This window comes from Oncorhynchus mykiss, chromosome 11 (assembly GCF_057628025.1).
Source record: "Oncorhynchus mykiss isolate SJ-2025 chromosome 11, ASM5762802v1, whole genome shotgun sequence".
NCBI lineage: Eukaryota > Metazoa > Chordata > Actinopteri > Salmoniformes > Salmonidae > Oncorhynchus > Oncorhynchus mykiss.
This window is the reverse complement of record NC_143032.1, coordinates 21800001-21814810: the sequence shown is the minus strand read 5'-3', so window position 1 is coordinate 21814810 and position 14810 is coordinate 21800001.

Below are 14810 nucleotides of genomic sequence, written 5' to 3'. Positions count from 1 at the left end.
CTCAAAGATTATTTGTCTGTAGCTCTTGACGCCGGTACCATAGTCCCCTCCTCCTCTCCCGCCGGAGCGGGGTTTTTTTTTGTCAAGAAGAAGGACGGGTCTCTGCGCCCCTGCATAGATTATCGAGGGCTGAATGACATAACAGTGAAGAATCGTTATCCGCTTCCTCTTATGTCTTCAGCCTTCGAGATCCTGCAGGGAGCCAGGTTTTTCACTAAGTTGGACCTTCGTAACGCTTACCATCTCGTGCGCATCAGGGAGGGGGACGAGTGGAAGACGGCGTTTAACACTCCGTTAGGGCACTTTGAATACCGGGTTCTTCCTTTCGGCCTCGCTAACGCTCCAGCTGTCTTTCAGGCATTAGTCAATGATGTCCTGAGAGACATGCTGAACATCTTTGTTTTCGTTTACCTTGACGATATCCTGATTTTTTCACCGTCACTCCAGATTCATGTTCAGCACGTTCGACGTGTCCTCCAGCGCCTTTTAGAGAATTGTCTTTTTGTGAAGGCTGAGAAGTGCACTTTTCATGCCTCCTCCGTCACATTTCTCGGTTCTGTTATTTCCGCTGAAGGCATTAAGATGGATCCCGCTAAGGTCCAAGCTGTCATTGATTGGCCCGTCCCTAAGTCACGCGTCGAGCTGCAGCGCTTTCTCGGCTTCGCGAACTTCTATCGTCGTTTCATCCGTAATTTCGGTCAGGTGGCAGCTCCTCTCACAGCCCTTACTTCTGTCAAGACGTGCTTTAAGTGGTCCGTTTCCGCCCAGGGAGCTTTTGATCTCCTCAAGAATCGTTTTACATCCGCTCCTATCCTTGTTACACCTGACGTCTCTAGACAGTTCGTTGTCGAGGTTGACGCGTCAGAGGTGGGCGTGGGAGCCATTCTTTCTCAGCGCTCCCTCTCTGACGACAAGGTCCACCCATGCGCGTATTTTTCTCATCGCCTGTCGCCGTCGGAACGTAACTATGATGTGGGAAACCGCGAACTGCTCGCCATCCGGTTAGCCCTAGGCGAATGGCGACAGTGGTTGGAGGGGGCGACCGTTCCTTTTGTCGTTTGGACTGACCATAGGAACCTTGAGTACATCCGTTCTGCCAAACGACTTAATGCGCGTCAGGCGCGTTGGGCGCTGTTTTTCGCTCGTTTCGAGTTCGTGATTTCTTATCGTCCGGGCTCTAAGAACACCAAGCCTGATGCTTTATCTCGTCTCTTCAGTTCTTCAGTAGCCTCCACTGACCCCGAGGGGATTCTCCCTGAGGGGCGTGTTGTCGGGTTGACTGTCTGGGGAATTGAGAGGCAGGTAAAGCAAGCGCTCACTCACACTCCGTCGCCGCGCGCTTGTCCTAGGAACCTTCTTTTCGTTCCCGTTCCTACTCGTCTGGCCGTTCTTCAGTGGGCTCACTCTGCCAAGTTAGCCGGCCACCCTGGCGTTCGGGGTACGCTTGCTTCCATTCGCCAGCGTTTTTGGTGGCCCACCCGGGAGCATGACACGCGTCGTTTCGTGGCTGCTTGTTCGGTCTGCGCGCAGACTAAGTCCGGTAACTCCCCTCCTGCCGGCCGTCTCAGGCCGCTTCCCATTCCCTCTCGACCGTGGTCTCACATCGCCTTAGATTTTGTCACCGGACTGCCTTCGTCAGCGGGGAAGACTGTTATTCTTACGGTTGTCGATAGGTTCTCTAAGGCGGCTCATTTCATTCCCCTTGCTAAGCTTCCTTCTGCTAAAGAGACGGCACAAATCATCATCGAGAATGTTTTCAGAATTCATGGCCTTCCGTCAGACGTCGTTTCGGACAGAGGTCCGCAATTCACGTCTCAATTTTGGAGGGAGTTTTGCCGTTTGATTGGGGCTTCCGTCAGTCTCTCTTCCGGCTTTCACCCCCAGTCTAACGGTCAAGCAGAACGGGCCAATCAGACTATTGGTCGCATCTTACGCAGTCTTTCTTTTCGCAACCCTGCGTCTTGGTCAGAACAGCTCCCCTGGGCAGAATACGCCCACAACTCGCTTCCTTCGTCTGCGACCGGGCTATCTCCTTTTCAGAGTAGCCTCGGGTACCAGCCTCCGCTGTTCTCATCTCAGTTCGCCGAGTCCAGCGTCCCCTCCGCTCAGGCTTTTGTCCAACGTTGCGAGCGCACCTGGAAGAGGGTCAGGTCTGCACTTTGCCGTTATAGGACGCAGACTGTGAGGGCTGCTAATAAGCGTAGAACTAAGAGTCCTAGATATTGTCGCGGTCAGAGAGTTTGGCTCTCCACTCAGAACCTTCCCCTTAAGACGGCTTCTCGCAAGTTGACCCCGCGGTTCATTGGTCCGTTCCGTATTTCTCGGGTCATTAATCCTGTCGCAGTTCGACTTCTTCTTCCGCGATACCTTCGTCGCGTCCACCCGGTCTTCCATGTCTCCTGTATCAAGCCCGTTCTTCGCGCCCCCGCTCGTCTCCCCCCCCCCCCCCCCCCATCCTTGTCGAGGGCGCACCCATCTACAGGGTCCGTAGGATTTTGGACATGCGTCCTCGGGGCCGTGGTCACCAGTACCTCGTAGATTGGGAGGGGTACGGTCCTGAGGAGAGGAGTTGGGTTCCCTCTCGGGACGTGCTGGACCGTGCGCTGATCGAGGATTTCCTCCGTTGCCGCCAGGTTTCCTCCTCGAATGCGCCAGGAGGCGCTCGGTGAGTGGGGGGGTACTGTCATGTATTGTCATGTTGTGTCTTGTTTCTGTCCTTTCCTTTCACCCTGTCTCCCTCTGCTGGTCGTACTAGGTTACCGTTTCTGTCCCTCTTTCCCCCAGCTGTTCCTTGTCTTCTCTGACTACCTCATTCACCCCTTTTCCCACCTGTTCCCTTTTTCCCTCTGATTAGGTCCCTATATCTCTCTCTGTTTCTGCTCCTGTCTTTGTCGGATTCTTGTTTGTGTGTCTCATGCCTGAACCAGACTATCATCGTGTTTGCTGCAACCTTGTCCTGTCCTGTCGGAATCTACCTGTCCATCTGAGCCCACGTGTGTTCATCATTAAAGAAACTCTGTTTGTTAATTCGCTTTTGGGTCCTCATTCACGCACCTGACAACATCTGTATAGTGATGATGGTGAGAAGTCAGAGAGAAAGAGAGAGAGAGAGAGAGAGAGAGAGAGATTGGTGTGTGTGTGTGTGTGTGTGTGTGTGTGTGTGTGTGTGTGTGTGCATGCATACACGTGTGTGTGTATGTGTGTATATGGCGGGACTATCACATAGGAGTGTGAACTGCCATCATAACCTGAGTTGACACTCATTTACCAGGTGGAGTAATTCCCATTGCACCAAGGCAACCTCCAACACACACACACACTGCTGCCACTCTCGGTCTCACGATAAACCCTCTTTATTTTATGCTCTATGAACTGTCATCAACATCTCCAGATCATCCCACTGTGAATAAACTATCACCAAATCGACTTCCCTTTCTCCCTTCAGTCCCTCTCTCTCCTTCCCTGTCAGTCTTTCTTTCTCTATTTCTCTCTCTCTCTCTCGCTCTCTCTGACTATCTCTTCCAGTAATCTCTTCCACCCACCCGTTCTCTCTCCACTCATTCTCTCTCTCTCTCTCTCTCTCTGACTATCTCTTCCAGTAATCTCTTCCACCCACCCGTTCTCTCTCCATTCATTCTCTCTCTCTCTCTCTCTGACTATCTCTTCCAGTACTCTCTTGAATCCACCCGTTCTCGCTCCTCTCTTTCTCTCTCTCTCTCCCTTCTTTCTCCTCTTCCTCCATACCTTGTCTTCTATCTTCTATAATTTGGCCCAAGTTCGTCTTGTCAGCTAACGTATTTCTCTGCAAAGTGAAAAATGACATATCAGGTCGGGGACTTCAAGGATGGTCAAGTTAATGAATGGCCACCAGATGGCCCTTATTAGGCTAATGTGCTCCCCTCTCCCCAGCCCTGGCCCTCTCCTGGAAAACAGCCATGCTCTCTGCTCTGCTCTGGCAGTTAGCACCAAGTGTGCGTGCGTATGTGTGCTTGTGTGTGAAGGAACAAACTCTAAAAAGCCACATTTAATCAGGTTAACCTGCCTCAACAGTGGGAGGACACTCTGTCCGCACATCTTTCTCTCTCACTCTCTCTCTCTCTCTCTCTCTCTCTCTCTCTCTCTCTCTCTCTCTCTCCATGTCTCTCTTTTTCTCTCTCTCTCTCTCTCTCTCTCTCTCTCTCTCTCTCTCTCTCTCTCTCTCTCTCTCTCTCTCTTCGTAATGTTTTGATGAGGTGAATCTGCTACCACAGAAAGACACACAGCTAACCTCTAACCTCTCCACGTCACCCCCGGCTCGCCCTGCTGTTTCCTGTGCTGACAGCTAGACAGGACCCGGGCACCGGCTTTAACATGACTCCTATGAAGTCTTAAAGAGGAGTAGCCTAGCCTAAGACCTAGTGAGATGAGAGTAATGGGTTAGAGAGAGGAGAGTGTGTCTCTCTGAGAGGAAGGTTCTTTCCCAGGAATCTGACAGCTTCTTAATTGCCTCATTTGTATAATCCATGCTCATGGTGTTGAGTAATTGCGGGGGATACACACTGATACAAAGACCTTCGTTAAACTCTGGAATTATGCTAAACATTGTAATTAATTGAGCTTAATTTATTAGCTCATCATCGTACAGGGCTGACCGGAGTGCCTTTGAGTGTTTGGCCTCACGGTGTGGAGAGCTATTGTTGTATAGGGAGGCCAGAGGGGTAGGGAGGAGAGGAGAGGGAAAAGAGGGAAGGGAGGTTATTTTATAGTGAGGGAGCAGGAAGGGGAGGGATGACAGGGAGGGAGGACTCCCTTACAGAAAAACCACATGAATCTCATGTGATCACATGTGAAACATAATTCCTTTTTATACACTTTTCTCTTTATGCATATTCGGACATATTCGGAACCTAAACATGAGAATAGTATGTAATTCACCTGCTATTCGTTTTGGGATCTAAGAAATGAAGGTGTGGCGGAGGTGTGTCTACAGATAAGCCTTATTCTGACCTTGATTTAATTCCCTCATAATTCCACCAGTTTTTCCTGTGTGGAAACTATGAATCAAATCTAGCGAACCTACCGATTCCAAGTGGAGAAAGCATTTACTTAATGTTTTTCTGCACTGTAATTTACAACTTGATAAGAGCTATTAATAACAGGTCGGTAAATGAGTAATCCATTTGGATAAGGGAATTGCAAATATAAACAATATTTGTTTTAGATATATTTTACCTTATAATTGCTGGAGACAAATGTGAAACCAGTCAAATGGCAGCAAACAAAAGCATATAAACATATTCTCTATTTTGGTTAGGCCAGGGTGTGACTAGTGTGGGCATTCTAGTTTCTTTATTTCTATGTTTTCTGTTTCTATGTTTTGGCCGGGTATGGTTCTCAATCAGGGACAGCTGTCTATCGTTGTCTCTGATTGGGAATTATACTTAGGCAGCCTGTTTTCCCACCTTAGTTGTGGGTAGTTGTCTGTGTTAGTGGCCTGTATAGCCCTAGTCAGCTTCACGTTCGTGTTTGTTGTTTCTTGTTTTTGTTGGCGACATTCGAAATAAAAAGAAATGTACGCTCACCACGCTGCACCTTGGTCCGTTCATTTCCCTGACGACGTTCGTGACAGAACTACCCACCACAAACGGACCAACCGGCATGGCCGGGAGGAGCAGTGTTTTCTGGAGAAATGGACATGGGAGGAGATCTTGGAAGGCAAGGGACCCTGGGCAAAGGCTGGAGAGTATCGGCGTCCAAGGGAGGAGATAGAGGCGGCGAAAGTAGAGCGGCGACAATACGAGGAGTTGGCACAGCAGAGCAGGCACGAGAGGCAGCCCCAAAAAATTGTTTTGGGAGGGACACGAGAAGATTGGATGAGTCAGGATGGAGACCTGAGCCAACTCCTCGTGTTTACCGTAGGGAGCGTGGTACTGGTCAGGCACCGTGTTATGCGGTGGAGCGCACGGAGTCTCCAGTGCGCGTTCACAGCCCGGTGCACTACATTCCAGCTCCCCGCATTGGACGGGTTAAACTAAGCATCCAGCCAAGACGGATGGTGCCGGCTCAGCGCGCCTGGCCTCCAGTGCGTCTCTTCGGCCCAGGATATCCTGCGCCGGCTCTGCACACTGTGTCTCCGGTGCGTCTGCACAGCCCAGTGCATCCTGTGCCAGCGCCCCGCTTGGGTTGTGCAGGCTCTACTCTCGAGACCTCCAGTGTGCCTCCACTGCCCAGTGTATCCCGTGCCTACGTCAAGAACCAAGCCTTCATGTATGTCTCCCCAGCCTGGTGAGTCCTGTGGCTGCTTCCAGAACCAGGCCTCCTGTATGTCTCCCCAGCCTGATGATCCATGGCACGAAGCCTCCAGTGATGATCCATGGCACGAAGCCTACAGTGATGATCCATGGCACGAAGCCTACAGTGATGATCCATGGCACGAAGCCTCCAGTGATGATCCATGGCACGAAGCCCTTAGTGATGATCCGTGGCACGAAGCCTCCAGTGATGATCCGTGGCACGAAGCCTCCAGTGATGATCCGTGGCACGAAGCCTCCAGTATTGATCCCCTGTCTGGAGTCTCCAGCGACGGCCTCCAGTCTGAAGCCTCCAGCGAGGGTCCCCAGTCCGGAGCCTCCAGCGACGATCCCCAGTCCGTAGCCTCCAGCGACGAGGGTCCCCAGTCCGTAGCCTCCAGCGACGAGGGTCCCCAGTCCGGAGCCTCCAGCGACGAGGGTCCCCAGTCCGGAGCCTCCAGCGACGAGGGTCCCCAGTCCGGAGCCTCCAGCGACGAGGGTCCCCAGTCCGTAGCCTCCAGCGACGAGGGTCCCCAGTCCGGGGCCTGCAGCGAGGTTTCCCAGTCCAAAGGCGCCACCAAAGTGGGGGGAGCCAGAGGTGGAGCGGGTCTGCGTCCCGCACCGGAGCCTCCACCGAAGTAGATGCCCACCCGGACCCTCCCCTATAGAGTCAGGTTTTGCGGCCGGAGTCCGCATCTTTGGGAGGGGGGTACTGCCATGCCCTGGCCATAGAGAGAATTTTATTCTCTATTTTGGTTAGGCCAGGGTGTGACTAGGGTGGGCATTCTAGTTTCTTTATTTCAATGTTTTCTGTTTCTATGTTTTGGCCGGGTATGGTTCTCAATCAGGGACAGCTGTCTATCGTTGTCTCTGATTGGGAATCATACTTAGGCAGCCTGTTTTGCAACCTTAGTTGTGGGTAGTTGTCTGTGTTAGTGGCCTGTATAGCCCTAGTCAGCTTCACGTTTGTTTTTGTTGGCGACATTCAAAATAAATATAAATGTACGCTCACCACGCTGCACCTTGGTCCGGTTATTTCCCTGACGACGTTCGTCACAATATCAACTTTCCCACAGTGAAGTTTATGAAATGCTATGGCATTATGCAGATTTTAATTGTACAGTCTTTTAACTTGCAGGGATGGAACTCTCAAATGTTTTAATTATAGGCTACCTCATCTTTCTCTGTCTCCGATTTCGATCATGTTAAATATTCGACTGTCAGTAGGCCCGAATAACTACACATATTCAACTGTCAATTTAATGTAAGTTCCCTTCAGTTGGTTTATCATTACATTGTTTCATCTACCTTCTACTTTTAAAAATCCACCTCTCTAAAAACAAGTCTCTCACCGTTGCCGCCTGCTATAGACCACCCTCGGCCCCCAGCTATGCTCCGGACACCATATGTGAACTGCTTGCCCCCCATCTATCTTCAGAGCTCGTGCTGCTAGGCGACCTAAACTGGAACATGCTTAACACCCAGCCATCCTACAATCTAAGCTTGATGCCCTCAATCTCACACAAATTATCAATGAACCTACCAGGTACCACCCCAAAGCCGTAAACACGGGCACCCTCATAGATATCATCCTAACCTACTTGCCCTCTAAATACACCTCTGCTGTTTTCAACCAAGATCTCAGCGATCACTGCCTCATTGCCTGCATCCGTAATGGGTCAGCAGTCAAACGACCTCCACTCATCACTATCAAACGCTCCCTGAAACACTTCAGCGAGCAGGCCTTTCCAATCGACCTGACCGGGGTATCCTGGAAGGATATTGATCTCATCCCGTCAGTATAGGATGCCTGGTTATAAAATAAAAAAAGCCTTCCTCACCATCTTAAATAAGCATGCCCCATTCAAGAAATTTAGAACCAGGAACAGATATAGCCCTTGGTTCTCTCCAGACTTGACTGCCCTTAACCAACACAAAAACATCCTATGATGTTCTGCATTAGCATCGAACAGCCCCCGTGATATGCAACTTTTCAGGGAAGCTAGAAACCAATATACACAGGCAGTTAGAAAAGCCAAGGCTAGCTTTTTAAAGCAGAAATTTGATTCCTGCAACACAAACTCAAAATAAGTTTTGGGACACTGTAAAGTCCATGGATAATAAGAACACCTCCTCCCAGCTACCCACTGCACTGAGGATAGGAAACACTGTCACCACTGATAAATCCACTATAATTGAGAATTTCAATAAGCATTTTTCTACTGCTGGCCATGCTTTCCACCTGGCTACCCCTACCCCGGTCAACAGCACTGCACCCCCCTGCACCCCACTCCACCCCATTTCTCCTTCTCCCAAATCCAGTCAGCTGATGTTCTGAAAGAGCTGCAAAATCTGGACCCCTACAAATCAGCTGGGCCAGACAATCTGGACCCTTTCTTTCAAAAATTATCTGCCGAAATTGTTGCAACCTTTATTACTAGCCTGTTCAACCTTTCTTTCGTGTCGTCTGAGATTCCCAGAGATTGGAAAGCAGCTGCGGTCATCCCCCTCTTCAAAGGGGGACACACTCGTGACCCAAACTGCTACAGACCTATATCTATCCTACCCTGCCTTTCTAAGGTCTTCGAAAGCCAAGTTAACAAACAGATTACCAACCATTTCGAATCCCACCATACCTTCTCCGCAATGCAATCTGGTTTCAAGGCTGGTCATGGGTGCACCTCAGCCACGCTCAAGGTCCTAAACGATATCTTAACCGCCATCGATAAGAAACAATACTGTGCAGCCGTATTCATTGATCTGGCCAAGGCTTTCGACTCTGTCAATCACCACATACTCATTGGCAGACTCGATAGCCTTGGTTTCTCAAGTGATTGCCTCGCCTGGTTCACCAACTACTTCTCTGATAGAGTTCAGTGTGTCAAATCGGAGGGCCTGTTGTCCGGGGCTCTTGCAGTCTCTATGGGGGTGCCTCAGGGTTCAATTATTGGACCGACTCTCTTCTCTGTATACATCAATGATGTTGCTCTTGCTGCTGGTGAGTCTCTGAGCCACCTCTACGCAGACGACACCATTATGTATACTTCTGGCCCTTCTTTGGACACTGTGTTACCAACCCTCCAGATGAGCTTCAATGCCATACAACTCTCCTTCCGTGGCCTCCAATTGCTCTTATATACAAGTAAAACTAAATGCATGCTCTTCAACCGATCGCTGCCTGCACCTGCCCGCCCGTCCAACATCACTACTCTGGACGGTTCTGACTTAGAATATGTGGACATCTACAAATACCTAGGTGTCTGGTTAGACTATAAACTCTCCTTCCAGACTCACATCAAACATCTCCAATCCAAAGTTCAATCTAGAATTGGCTTCCTATTTCGCAACAAAGCATCCTTCACTCATGCTGCCAAACATACCCTTGTAAAACTGAGCATCCAACCGATCCTCGACTTCGGCGATGTCATTTACAAAATAGCCTACAATACCCTACTCAACAAATTGGATGCAGTCTATCACAGTGCCATCCGTTTTGTCACCAAAGCCCCATATACTACCCACCACTGCGACCTGTACGCTCTCATTGACTGGCCCTTGCTTCATACTCGTCGCCACACCCACTGGCTCCAGGTCATCTTCAAGACCCTGCTAGGTAAAGTCCCCCCTTATCTCAGCTCGCTGGTCACCATAGCAGCACCCACCTGTAGCACGCGCTCCAGCAGGTATATCTCTCTGGTCAACCCCAAAACCAATTCTTCCTTTAGTTCTCTGCTGCTACCAATTCTTCCAGCAGTTCTCTGCTACCAATGACTGGAACGAACTACAAAAATCTCTGAAACTGGAAACACTGTCGCCCTCACTAGCTTTAAGCACCAGCTGTCAGAGCAGCTCACAGATTACTGCACCTGTACATAGCCCATCTATAATTTAGCCCAAACAACTACCTCTCCCCTACTGTATTTATTTATTTATTTATTTTGCTCCTTTGCACCCCATTATTTCTCTCTACCTTGCACATTCTTTCACTACAAATCTACCATTCCAGTGTTTTACTTGCTATGTTGTATTTACTTCGCCACCATGGCGTTTTTTGCCTTTACCTCCCTTATCTCACCTCATTTGCTCACATTGTATATAGACTTATTTTTCTACTGTTTTATTGACTGTATGTTTGTTTTACTCCATGTGTAACTCTGTGTTGTTGTATGTGTTGAACTGCTTTACTTTATCTTAGCCAGGTCGCAATTGTAAATGAGAACTTGTCTACCTGGTTAAATTAAGGTGAAATAAAAAATAAAAAAATACCTTAATTTGCTTCATCTGTAAAGGCTGTCACGGCCATATAGTTGTTCCTGCGGAGCATTAGTAACAGCTGATAATATACCATTTTTATTTGTTATGGAGAGGGGTGCAGACCAAGTCATAACAGTTTGAACCCAACTCATGGAGCAATACTTGTTTGTTATTAAAAATTCTGTTTTAATGTTACTCCTGAATCACTATGAGAAATATAATAGTGTATTTTTAACAAAGCTGAGATTGACTTTACTTACGTCCAAAGTGTAGAAATAAAGGTGAAATCAGACGATGACAAAGACATGGTAGTGTAACAGTGTCACGTTCTGACCTTTATTTCCTTTGTTTTGTCTTTATTTAGTATGGTCAGGGCGTGAGTTGGGGTGGGTGTTTGTTTTCCGTGTGTGTGTTAGTTGCCACACAGTACTGTTTCGGTTTCGTTTATTGTTTTGTAGTGTTCAGTTTATGTCTTTAAATAAACGTTATGGAAACTTACCACGCTGCGCATTGGTCCTCCTCAGCTGAGGAGGAGGAAAGCCGTTTCAAACAGGAAGTTCGAAATGCCGTGAACCAAGAGGTTGAGAGTTCAAATCCCAGGTGAAGACATGTTGAATAATAATTACTGTAGAAATAAACATACACAATCTAATCATGTATGTAAAATATGTTAAAAGCACTGTGTGTATCCTAAAAACTCATTTTTGTTTGCAGGGGATCACCATCTTATGTGAAAAATATTCACATGCGAAAATCCACATCAAAAGTTAATGTGAAATATGATCACGTGTGAAGTGTTCCAACAACACATGGTTTCACATGATTTAACACGGACGATCTGCTCTATAGGGTGATTGACATTTAAAGGCAATGTTCCCGCATTCGTGGAGACTGCATTCACGGTTAACGCTGCACATGTCGGTTCAATTGGAAATGACCTTTAAGTTTCATGAATGCTATAGTGTGGCTCTTCGGCACTACAGATTGAATCTAGGACTTCCTCTTCTCACCCCCTGTAAATGTTCTCTTCTGTATATACAGGTGTGCTATCTTAATTTGATCAGTTTCTTACAGCAGGAAAATAACCCTGCAGCAACAAGAAATGTGAGTTATTATGTGGATAATAATAATTCATTACAATTTCTGTAGGGGTTGATTCATTTTTCGTCAGCGCAAATCAAGTCTGACATTTTTAGGTAGACATTACAAACTTTAGAAACCTTTTTAAACCTTGCATACACTACAAGTTTGCATTTCCTGCTATACAGAGTGATCAAATGTGGTAATGTCTAATCATGTTCCTAAGACCTAACCTACCTAACCTATTCCATAACGAAAGTCGCTGTAGTGACCTCATGAAGGACTTTTTCTGAGAATCTTTCTGTGGCACAGCGGCGGGACAGAAGCGCTGATGTCACCATATTATAAGATGACAAATGGAAGTGGAATATTTCTGGAGGCGGTCCCGGGGACACTGGGGACTTACTATGTACCAAATGACAGGTTGGATGTAGGAGTGAGAGAGAAAGAGAGAGGTGTGTGGGGGGGGGGGGGGGGCAGGAGATAAAGAGAAAGAGAGAGGCAAGAGTGAGAGAGAGAGAGAGAGAGAGAGAGAGAGAGAGAGAGAGAGAAAGAGAGGGAGATAGAGGGAGAGAGAGAGAGAGAGAGAAAGAAAGAGAGAGAGAGAGAGAGAGAGAGAGGGAGAGAGAGAGAGAGAGAGAAAGAGAGAGAGAGAGAGAGAGAGAGAGAGAGAGAGAGAGAGAGAATACACTAAAGTACACAGAAGCAACATCTGGTTACTGTAATGTGATTTTTGACTGTACACAGTGTCAGAGGTGATGTTTACTGTCATTCACTGGAGAAGACAATTAAGGAGAAAAGAATGTACACATCCTTCACCCATCTGTATATCACAAACAACTCACAAACTCACACACACACACACCATCTTACACACACATTCACGCACACGCACACACGCACACACACACACACACACACACACACACACACACACACACACACACACACACACACACACACATTCACAGACATGCACATATAGTGCATTCGGAAAGTATTCAGACCCCTTGATTTTTTTTCACATTTTGTTACGTTACATTAACGTTACGTTAACATGTATTAATTCGTTTTTTCCCCCCTCATCAATCTATACCCCATAATGACAAAGCAAAAAACACGTTTTTCTTTATTTGTTGCAAATAAAATAAAAACGAATATCTGAAATATCACATTTATATAAGTATTCAGACCCAGTACTTTGTTGAAGCACCTTTGGCAGCGATTACAGCCTCGAGTCTTCTTGGGTATGACGCTAGAAGCTTGGCACACTTGTATTTTGGGAGTTTCCCCCATTCTTTTCTGCAGATCATTTCAATCTCTGTCATGTTGGATGGGGACCCTTGCTGCACAGCTATTTTCAGTTCTCTCCAGAGATGTTCGATCGGGTTCAAGTCCGGGTTCTGGCTGGGCCACTCAAGGACATTCAGAGACTTGTCCGAAAGCCACTCCTGAATTGTCTTGGCTGTGTGCTTAGGATTGTTGTTCTGTTGGAAAGTGAACCATCGCCCCAGTCTGAGGTCCTGAGTGCTCTGGAGCAGGTTTTCATCAAGGATCTCTTTGTACTTTGCTCCGTTCATCTTTCCCTCAATTCTGACTAGTCTCCCAGTCCCTGCCGCTGAAAACATCCCCATAGCATGATGTTTCCACCACCATGCTTCACCGTAGGGATGGTGCCAGGTTTCCTCCAGATGTGACGCTTGGAATTCAGTCCAAAGAGTTCAATCTTGGTTTCATCAGACTAGAAAATCTTGTTTTAGGTGCCTTTTGGCAAACTACAAGTGGGCTGTCATGTGCATTTTTCTGAACAGTGGCTTCCGTCTGGCCATTCTACCATAAAGGCCTGATTGGGGAAGTGCTGCAGAGATGATTGTCCTTCTGGAAGGTTCTCCCATCTCCACAGAGGAACTCTGGAGCTCTGTCAGAGTGGGCATCAGGTTCTTGGTCACCTCCTTCTCCTTAGATTGGTCAGTTTGGCCCGGGCAGCCAGCTCTAGGAAGAGTCTTGGTGGTTCCGAACTTCTTCCATTTAAGAATGACGTAGGCCACTGTGTTCTTTGGGACCTTCAATGCTGCAGAAAATGTTTGGAACACTTCCCCAGATCTGTGCCTCGATACAATCCTGTCTCTGAGCTCTATGGACAATTCCTTCAACCTCATGGCTTGGTTTTTTGCTCTGACATGCACTGTCAACTGCGGGACCTTATATAGACAGGTGTGTGCCTTTCCAAGCCATGTCGAATCAATTGAATTTACCACAGGTGGACTCCAATCAAGTTATCGAAATATCTCAAGGAGAGTTCAATCTCGAGTCTAGATCAAACGGTCTGAATACTTATGTAAATATAGTATTTCTGTTTTTTTATTTTTTATAAATTTGCAGAAATCTCTGAAAACAAGTTATTATTTTGACATTACGGGGTATTATGCGCAGATTGATAATGTTAATTTTTTTAAATCCAGTTTAGAATAAGGCTGTAACGCAACGAAACATGGAAAATGTCAAATGGTCGGAAATATTTACAATACTTTTTTAGTGTCCCACACCTCTCATGTCCACAGGTTAAGTGTCCCACACCTCTGATGTCCACAGGTTAAGTGTTCCACACCTCTCATGTCCACAGGTTAAGTGTCCCACACCTCTCATGTCCACAGGTTAAGTGTCCCACACCTCTCATGGCCACACTTAAACTACTTTCGCTATGCAAACAGGTTCCATAAATAAAAGATGGGACGCTTTCAGCCAGGCACCCAGAATAAAACAGTTATCGCATTTAACATGTATTGACACTGCAGAGTATACTGTAGGGTGAGCAGTGAAGAAGGAGAAATTATGTTATGCACACAAACATGTGTAACAGCTAGCTTCCGCTAACAACCCAACAGGCCTGTAGCATGCTAGCTAGCTCCCACTAACATCCCAACCAGTCTATAGCATGCTAGCTCGCTTCCACTAACATCCCAACAGGTCTATAGCATGCTAGCTCGCTCCCACTAACATACCGACAGGTCTATAGCAGGCTAGCTAGCTCCTACTAACATCCCAACAGGCCTACAGCATGCCAGCAGGGCAAAACATTCCTGCCATCCAGCCAATCAAAATGGAGCATTTTGTTTATTGCTAAAAGCATTTTCGAACCATGACATCACAAAGAGTGAAGTAATTAGATTCTTAACAATCATGACAATGAGATTAAGACAAAGGGAT